The sequence below is a fragment of the Mustela nigripes genome, chromosome X, assembly GCF_022355385.1.
Source record: "Mustela nigripes isolate SB6536 chromosome X, MUSNIG.SB6536, whole genome shotgun sequence".
NCBI classification, from domain to species: Eukaryota; Metazoa; Chordata; class Mammalia; order Carnivora; family Mustelidae; genus Mustela; species Mustela nigripes.
Genome location: NC_081575.1, coordinates 79409582 through 79420139, shown reverse-complemented (window position 1 = coordinate 79420139; position 10558 = coordinate 79409582). Strand labels below are relative to the sequence as shown.

The 10558-nt window shown below is 37.6% G+C and overlaps 1 pseudogene; it reads left to right on the top strand.

Moving 5' to 3' along the window:
- Positions 1–6133, top strand: part of LOC132007131 (elongation factor 1-alpha 1-like) — an 8275-nt pseudogene extending 2142 nt beyond the window's left edge.
- The last annotated feature ends 4425 nt before the right edge of the window (positions 6134–10558 follow it).

The following is a 10558-nucleotide window of genomic DNA, read 5'->3' as shown; positions in this document are numbered from 1 at the left end:
GCGTTGGGGGAAATTGGAAGGGGAGGTGAACCATGAGAGACTATGGACTCTGAAAAACAATCTGAGGGGTTTGAGGCGGCGAGGGGTGGGAGGTTGGGGGAACCAGGTGGTGGGTATTGGAGAGGGAACGGATTGTATGGAGCACTGGGTGTGGTACAAAAAACAATGAATACTGTTATGCTGAAAATAAATAAATTAATAAATTTAAGAAATTACACAATAAAATTTTAAAAATAAAAATAAAATAATGATTTAAAAATACAACAGATTGATTTTGAACGAGGTAAGACAAGAAGAGAGGAATAGGAACTGGAAAATATATCAGATTAAAATATCCAGAATGAATCTTTTGCATCAACATGGATGGAACTGGAAGGGATTATGCCAAGTGAAATAAATCAAGGAGAGAAAGACAATTATCCTATGGTTCCACTCGTATGTGGAATATAAGGAATAGTGCACAGGACCACAGGGGAAGGGAGGGAAAAAGGAATGGGAAGAAATCAGAAAAGGAGAAAAACCATAAGAGGCTCTGGACCTTGAGAAACAAACTGAGGGTTATGGAAGGAAGGAGGGTGGGAGGATGGGGTGACTGGGTGATGGGTATTAAAGAAAGAACCTGTTGGGATGAGCACTGAACACTACATCAAAAACTAATGATGTACTATATGTTGGATGAATAAACATAATAATACAATTTTTTTTAAAAAAATGGAAAATAATGGTGAGTGCTGTCAATTGTGTAAGACTGATGATTCACAGACTTGTACCCCTGGAACAAAGAATACATTATATATTAATAAAAAAATAAAAAATAAAATATCCAGAATGAGAAGGAGAAAGCAAAAAGGATAGAAGGCCAAAAAGTTAGTGTAAGATACATGAGAAATAGAGAATATGTATAACATATACCTAATTTCAGGAGTGCCTGGGTGGCTGGCTCAGTTAAGTATCTGACCCTTGATCTCAGTTTAGGTCTCAATCCCAGGGTCATGAGTTCAAGCCATGTGTTGGGCTTAAGCCCAGTGTGGAACCTACTTAATAATAATGATAATGATGATGATGATAATAATAACAATAATAATAAATTGAATTTTAGTCAGACGCAGGCAGAGAGAAAGGAGAGAGAATGGGGCAGAATGGACATCCTTCAGGTAGAGTGAAATGATCACCAATGGAAACATAAATTGAAGGGGAAAATATATGGGTTATTCTAAATGAATATTGGTTATGAAAAAACGGTAATAATTTCATATGGACCTGAAAATATATGTAAAATTAAAATATATTTTTAAAATAACACAGAAGATGAGGAACGTGAGGGGAACTAAGGTGTTTTACTATCCTTGCACTTTACTGGGAAATAGTGGAAGTATCTACAAAAATTATGTACTAATAAGCAAAATTCAGAGTGTATTCTTGAGAAAAGTCACTAAAAGAAAAAGAATTGTACATATAACTTGGTACTGAAGAGGAAATGTCAGAAGGTGGCAAAACAGATAAACTTGGTTACTCAGAAGGTGACAAAGCAACCAAACAAAAATGAAACCAAACACATGGGAGACACAGAAGCAAATCCTATGATGGTAGATTTAAACGGAAATATATCAGCAATTACATTAAAGCTTAATGAACTAAAAAAATTTAGAAATGAAGATATCAATGAAATAGAAAAACAGACATAGAGTATATGAAATAAAACTAAAAATTTATTTGCAAAGGTTATGTCTGTTAAACCAATAGCATGACTGATCAAGGAAAATTGAGAAAGCATAAATTACAATATCAAGAATGAATGAGATGATAACATTCAAGACATATATATTTAAAGGTTGCTGGTGTAAAACTGTTATGGACAACTTTACACTAACAAATTTGAAGATTTACATAAAAAGAAAAATTCCTGAAGAGAAACAACTTACCAAATCTGACAGAAGAAATAGAAAATACGTTTGATATTAAAATTTATTAAAATGGGGGCACCTGGGTGGCTCAGTGGGTTAAAGCCTCTGCCTTTGGCTCAGGTCATGATCCCAGGGTGCTGGGATAGAGCCCCACATCGGGCTCTCTGCTCAGCGGGGAGCCTGCTTCCTCCTCTCTGTCCGCCTCTCTGCCTACTTGCAATCTCTGTCTGTCAAATAAATAAATAAAATCTTTTAAAAATTCTTTGTTAAAACGACAGATCATTAAACACCTTCCCACAGGGCACCTGGGTGGCTCAGTGGGTTGGGCCGCTGCCTTCCACTCGGATCATGATCTCAGAGTCCTGGGATGGAGTCCCACGTTGGGCTCTCTGCTCAGCGGGGAGCCTGCTGCCCTTCCTCTCTCTCTGCCTGCCTCTCTGCCTACTTGTGATCTCTCTGTGTCAAATAAATAAATAAAATCTTAAAAAAAAATACCTTCCCACAAAGAAAATTGGGGGCATGGATTGCTCAACCAATGAATCCTTCTAAACACTTGGAAAAGAAATGGCACCAGCTTAGTGTTTTTTTTTTTTTTTTTAATAATATCCAGTGGTGGAACTATTGGATCATATGATATTTCTATTTTAAAATTTTTGAAGAAACTTGAGATTCTTATCCACAGTGACTATAACAATTTACACTCCCACCAATAGTTCATGAGCATTCTGTTTTCTCCACAACTTTGCCAGCATTTGTTATTTCTTGCTGTTTTGGTTTTAGCCATTCTGACAGGTGTGAGGTGGTATCTTGTGGTTTTGATTTGCATTTCCTGATGATTAGTGTTGCTAAGCACCATGTTCTACAGTATATTTATATTAGGTAAAAAATAATGCAGCAATGTGTGTCAACTATACTCAAAAAGAGAGAGAGAGAGAGAGAGAGAGAAAGAGAGAGAAAGAAATGGCACCAGTTATAAATAAAGTCTTTGATAGAGAAGTACCCTTTCAAACTACTTTAACTCTCTGGGAAATATCTTGACCCAAGATGGGACGCAGAACTTACAAAAGGCAGAATTACAAAATATCAACAAATAGAATCCAGCAATATATATATACAGGATAGTATATGTGATTAACACATAATTAAACAAGGCAAGGGTGATTTAATATTGGAAAAATTTATCAGTGTAATTCCACCATTAATAAAATGGAATTAAGTATTATGACAGTCTCAAAGGATATAGAACAAAATAATTCTACAAAATTAATTATTTATTGAAAAATTCTTAGAAAATTAGTGAATAGAGTCCTGATAAATACTCTCCATAAAACATGTAGCAATATCAAGAGTGGTGAACTATTTAAAACATTCTACCTAAAGTTCACAATGGTACAGGTAGACAAGAAAAATGATATAGATTGGAAAAGATGGAATAGAAATGTTATTATTAACATATGGCATTACCAAAAACATAGAAAATCCAAAAGGATTTACAAATTATTAGAATTAATAGGTTAATTTAACAAAGTTGCATGATGCAAGAGTGATATATAACAATTATTTTTCTACAAATAAAAATAAGCAAAGAAAAGTAAGGGACACAGTAACGGCAATATCAACTTATAATAACATAGAAAAAAATCTAGGAATCAATTCAAGGAAAGAAATGCAAGACACAAAACATTATTAGAGAAACTAAAGGAAATTTAATAAATGCCATGCTCCTGGATTGGAAATGTCAATGATGTAGATGTAAATACTGCCAAAATTGCTCCATAGAGATAATGTAATAAAAATATTAAAACACAGCAGGTTTTTTAGGGGAAAACTTAGAGCTTTCTTTCTTTTTTAAAAAATTTATTTATTATTTATTATTTTTTTTATGAACATATAATGTATTTTTATTCCCAGGGGTACAGGTCTGTGAATCACCAGGTTTACACACTTCACAGCACTCACCATAGCACATACCCACCACAATGTCCATAACCCCACCCCCTCTCCCAAATCCCCCCCCCACAGCAACCCTCATTTTGTTTTGTGAGATTAAGAGTCACTTATGGTTTGTCTCCCTCCCAATCCTATCTTGTTTCATTCATTCTTCTCCTACACCATAACCCCCCATGTTGCATCTCCAGTTCCTCATATCAGGGAGATCATATAATAGTTGTCTTTCTCTGATTAGCTTATTTCGCTAAGCATGATAACCTCTAGTTCCATCCACGTCGTTGCAAATGATCTGCCCATTTCTTGATTGAATTATTTGTTCTTTGGATGTTGAGTTTGCTAAGTTCTTTATAGATTTTTGTAACTAGCCCTTTATCAGATATGTCATTTGTGAATGTCTTCTCCCATTTTGTCAGCTGACTTTTGATTTTGTTAATTGTTCCCTTTGCTGCAAAAGTGTTTGATCTTGATGAAGTCCCAATAGTTCATTTTTGCCCTAGCTTCCCTTGCCTTTGGTGATGTTCCTAGGAAGAAGATTTGCAGCTGAGGTCGAAGAGGTTGTTGCATGTGTTCCCCTCAAGGATTTGGATGATTTCCTTTCTCACATTGAGGTCTTTCACCCACTTTTAGTCTATTTTCATGTGTGGTGTAAGGAAGTGATCCAGTTTCTTTTTTCTGCATGTGGCTGTCCAATGTGACCAACACCATTTGTTGAAGAGACTGTCTTTTATCCATTGGACATTCTTTCCTGCTTTGTCAAAGATTAGTTGACCATAGAGTTGAGGGTCTATTTCTGGGCTGTCTATTCTGTTACAATGATCTATGTGTCTTGTACTTCTATACACCCATAATGAAGCAGCAGAAAGATAAATCAAGGAATTGAACCCACTATTGGTCATCTGCCCTACAAATGTGGTGGAATCAATAAAAGAACCATGGAAATTTTGAGAAGAAAGCTGCTGAGATGGGAAAGAGCTCCTTCAGGTGTCCCTGGGTCTTGGACAAACCAAAAGCTGAATGTGAACGTGGTATCACCATGGATATCTCCCTGTGGAAATTTGAGACCAGCAAGTATTATGGGACCATCACTGATGCCCGAGGACACAGAGACTTTATCAAAAACATGGTTACAGGTACATCCCAGGCTTACTGTGCTGTCCTGATTAGTGCTGCTGTCATTGGTGAATTTGAAGGAAGCATCTCCAAGAATGAGCAGAGCCATGAGCATGCCATTCTGCCTTACACACTGGGTGTAAAACAACTAACTGTTGGTATTAACAAAATGGATTCCACTGAGCCACCCGACAACCAGAAGAGATACGAGGAAATCATTAAGGTAGGCAGTACCTACATTAAGAAAATGGGCTACAACCCCAACACAGTAGCATTAGTGCCAATTTCTGGTTGGAATGGTGACAACATGCCAGAGCCAACTGTTAACATGCCTTGGCTCAAGGGATGGAAAGTCACCCGAAAAGATGGGAATGCCAGTGGAACCACACTGCTTGAAGCTCTGGATTGCATTCTGCCACCAACTTGTCCACCTGACAAGCTTGTGTCTACCTCTCCAGGACGTCTACAGAATTGGTGGTACGGTGCTGTCCCTGTGGGCCGAGTGGAGACTGGTGTTCTTAAACCTGGCATGGTGGTCACCTTTGCTCCAGTCAATGTTACAACTGAAGCAAAGTCTGTTGAGATGCACCATGAAGCTTTGAGTGTGGCTCTTGCTGGGAACAATGTGAGCTTCAATGTCAAGAAGGTGTCTCCCAAAGTGTTCATCGTGGCAATGTGGCTGGTGACAGGAAAAATGATCCACCAATGGAAGCAGCTGGCTTCACAGCTCAGGTGATTATCTTGAACCATCCAGGCCAAATCAGTGCTGGATATGCACCTGTGCTGCATTGTCACACAGCTCACACTGCAAGTTTGATGAGCTGAAGGAGAAGATAGATCATCATTCTGGAAAGAAGCTGGAAGACGGTCCCAAGTTCTTGAGATCTGGTGATGCTGCCATTGTTGAGATGGTTCCTGGCAAGCCTGTGTGTGTTGAGAGCCTCTCTGACTATCCCCCTCTGGGCCGTGTTGCTGTGGGTGTCATCAAAGCAGTGGACAAGAAGACAGCTGGAGCTGGTATGGTCACCAAGTCTTCCCAGAAAGCTCAGAAGCCTAAACGTATATTATTCCCAATACCTGTCACTCTGGTCTTAATCAGCTGTGGAAGAATGGTCTCAGAATGGTTTGTGTCAGTTGACCATTTAAGTTTAATAGTAAAAGACTGGTAAATGATAACAATGCATCGTAAAACCTTCAGAAGGAAAGGAAAATGTCCTGTGGACCATTTGTTCTTTTTTTTTTTTTTCATGTGTGTGGCAATTCTAAGCTATTACTAAAATCAGTACTTTGTAATGGAAACAACTTGACCAAAAATCTGTCACAGAATTTCGAGACCCATTAAAACACAAGTTTAACGAGGGAAAAAAAAGAAGCTGTAGTCATCAAGACAGTATGGTCCTGGCACAAATGTAGACACCTAGATCAGTGGAATGGAATAGAACACCCAGAAATGGACCCACAACTATATGGTCAAGTAATATTTGATGAAGCAGGAAAGTTCATCCAGTGAAAACAAAGGCAGTCTCTTCCACAAATGGTGTTGGGGAAACTGGACAGCAACATGCAGGAGAATGAAAGGGACCCCTTTCTTACTCCATATGCAAAAATAACTCTAAAATGGTTGAAAGACCTAAATGTGAGACAGGAAACTATCAAAATCCTAGAGGAGAACATAGGCAGTAATCTCTATGACATCAGCCATAGCAGCTTCTGTCTACTGAAGCAAAGATAACAAAAGCTAAAATAAGCTATTGGGACTCCATCAAAATAAAAAGCTTTTGCACGTTGAAGGAAACAATCAACAAAGCTAAAAGGCAACCTGGGGTGCCTGGGTGGCTCAGTCAGTTAAGCATCTGACTCTTGATTTTGGCTCAGATCGTGATCTCAGGATCTTGAGATTGAGCCCCACGTCAGGCTCCACACTCAGTGGGGAGTCAGCTGAAGATTCGCTCTCTCCCTCTCCTTCTGCACCTCGCTCCACTCTCCCTCTCTCTCAGATAAATAAATAAATAAATCCTTAAAAAAAAAAAAAAGGCAACCTACTGAATGGGAGGAGATAGATCCAAATGATATATCTGATAAAGAGCTAATATCCAAAATCTATAAAGAATTTACCAAATTCAGCTCCCCAAACAAACAATGCAGTTAAGAAATGTGCAGAAGATATGAACAGACTTCTCCAAAGAAGACACCCAGATGGCCAACAGACACATGAAAAGATGCTCAACATCACTGATCATCGAGAAAATCAAAACTACAATGAGATATCACCCCACACACCTGTCAGAATCACTGAAACCAACAACACAAAAAACAACAGGTATTGATGAGGATTGGAGAAAAGGGAACTCTCTTGCACTGTTGGTGGGAATGCAAACTTTTGCAGCCACTGTGGAAAACAGTATGGAGGTTCCTCAGAAAGTTAGAAAATAGAACTACCCTATGATCCAGCAATCACACTACTGGGTATTAACTCAAATAATACAGGAACACTAATTCAAAGGGATACATGCACCCCTATGTTTATAGCAGCATTATTTACCATAGCCAAGTTATGGAAGCAGCACAAGTATCCCTTGATAGATGAATGGATAAAGAAGATGTGGTATTTACACACAATGGAATATTATTCAGCCATACAAAAGAAAGTAATGTTGCCATTTGCAATGCCATGGATGGAGCTGGAGAGTATAATGCTAAGTGAAATAAGTCATTCAGAGAAAGACAAATACCATACGATTTCACTCATATGTGGAATTAAAGAAACACCAATAGCGAGAGAGAGAGAGAGAGAGAGAGAGAGAGAGAGAAGAGCCAAGAAACAGATTCTTAACTACAGAGAACAAACCAATGGTTATCATATGGGAGGTGGGGGGTGGGAAGGGTGAAATAGGTGATGGGGATTAAGGAGTGCACTTGCTGTGATGAGCACTGGGTCATGAATGGAATTGTTGAATCACTATTTGTACACCTGAAACTAATACAACATTATATATTAACTATCCTGGAATTAAAATTAAATTACATTTAATTACATTTAAAAAAACACAGCAGGATTTTTGGAAATTGACAAGTTCATTTTAACATGTATATGGAAATGGAAATGGAGAGAAAGAGCCAATTAATCTTGATGAAGAAAAGCATAGCTGAAGGGCTCTATAAGAAGAGTTAATAGAAAGTTATAATGAAGACATTGTATTATTGGTGCAAGGATAAACAGACATATGGAATAGACTAAAGAGTCCAGAAACACACATGCACATATATGGTCACTGATGATGTAAATGCCATTGCAGTGAGGTGGGGGAAAAGATGGTCTTTTCAATAACTTGTGCGGTATCAGTTGTGTATCTCTACAGGGGGAAATAAAAGAATATTCCTCCATTCTCACAAAATGTGAAACAATCCATTTGAGATGTATTCCATATCTAAGTAAGAAATGTAAAATAATAAAGCTTTCAGAAGAAAATATAGTCAGGCAGCTGGTGTGGCTTGCTGGAGCCAGCGTGGGCAATTAGAACCTTGTTCTCTAAATATTGAGGCTCTGGATTCTGATTGTTGATCACAGCTTTTCATGGCCAAGGAGCTGGCAGCTTCTCATAAAGTTAAACACAGGGCTACCACATGACCTAGCAATTCCACTTGTAGGTATATATCCAGAAAATTTGAGAGCAAGGACTCAAACAGAAATTTGTATACCCACGTTCATAGCAGCATTATTGACAGTGGCCAACAGGTGTAAACAGCCACGTGTCCATCAACTGATGAATCGGTAAATGATTTGTGGTATGTGCATGCAATGGAATTTTAATCAGATATTTTAAAAATGAAATTTTGACATATGCCTCAACATGGATGGACCTTGAAAACGTTATGCTAACTAAAATAAGGCAGACACAGTAAAACAAATACTGTATTTGTGTTGACCAGCAGGAGGAAGAAATGGGGAGTTATTTTTTAATAGGTACAGAGTTTGTGTTGGGGATGATGACAAACTTTTTAGGTACAGTTAGTGGTGATGGTGATGGGTACATTGTGAATGTACTTAATACCATGAATTCTACACTTATGGATGGTTAAGATGATAACTATTATGATATGTACATTTTACCATGCATTTTTTTTAAAGTAGTACGATCATTTTGGAGATTTCTCTGGTACTACCTAATAAAGCTGACTGTAGGCAATGTCCTATGTCCTAGCTGTTCAGCTCCTAGGTGACCACACAAATTCACATATATAAGTATAGTTAATGCTAAAGTCTGTGCAATATTGTTCATATAGCAAAATATGTACTTTTCCAGACCAAAAAACTACCCAAATATTTACAACAAGTAAAATTGATGAATAAATTATACACATTCATATGACAGACTACAACGTAACAATTAAATGATTGAATAACTACCAGACCCAAGAGCATGGATAAAACACAGGAAAATGATGTTGAGTGAAAAGAAGCCAAACACAAAAGACTCTATACCATATGAGTCCATTTACATAAATTTAAAATCAGACAAAACCACACCATGATGCCAGAGGTGAGGACTATGGTTACTTTGCAGACGAGGGATGGGCAGTAACTGGCAAGGGGCCCAAGAGGGCCTTGTAGGGAGGTACGTGATATTCTACATTTCAGTCTGATGGGGATTGTATAGGTATGGTGTGTTCACTTTGTGAAATTACATGGAGCAACACAATCATGATTTGTATAATTTTTGTAATTTATACTTTAATAAATAAGTGTATTTGAAAAAAATGGGAGAATGGATGTGGGTGGGGTTTGTTGTGGTGGAAAGTGCAAGGGAACTATCCTCTTCGTATGTTATCTTCCAAGGCAGGGATTTTCCTGAGCCCAACAAAATTTAAATGAACCATGAAAATAATAAAGTCCCCAAGTACATAATGTTACTGAGGATCTATTTTCTTAACTTTGGAGGAATCTTCCAGACACAAATATCCCCAAACCGAGATTCATCTCTTTATTTTTCCCTTTCCCTTTATTTTAGCATACTGATAAAACAAAATTGAGTATATTTTTATCTCGAATGGCATGTGTGGTATAAGCCACTTTTTGTGATATTCATTTCTCTCAAGTTGTCCCTCTTTCTTGCTTTCCCTCTACCAACCTATCCTTTTGTTTCATAGGTGAATAACAAAGTATCTGAAGTGATTTTGAGCCAGTGTTGGAACTAGATAATTCTGGATGTTAAAGTTGGTATAATTTATTGTTTTGCACTTATTTTTCCACATTGTCCTTGATTTCTTTTATTAACAATCAGCGTATTGTAATAAATTTATGAAATCACAGGCCTATGTCTTTAAATTTATAATACCTAACCCTCTTACATTTTGTAAATGTAGCTACATGTTGTTTTTTTTATATATATAATTTTTAAAAAATTTATTTATTTTCAGCATAACAGTATCATTATTTTTTCACCACACCCAGTGCTCCATGCAATCTGTGCCCTCCATAATACCCACCACCTGGTACCCCGACCTCCCACCCCCCGCCACTTCAAACCCCTCAGATTGTTTTTCAGAGTCCATAGTCTCTCATGATTCACCTCCCCTTCCAATTTCCCCCAACT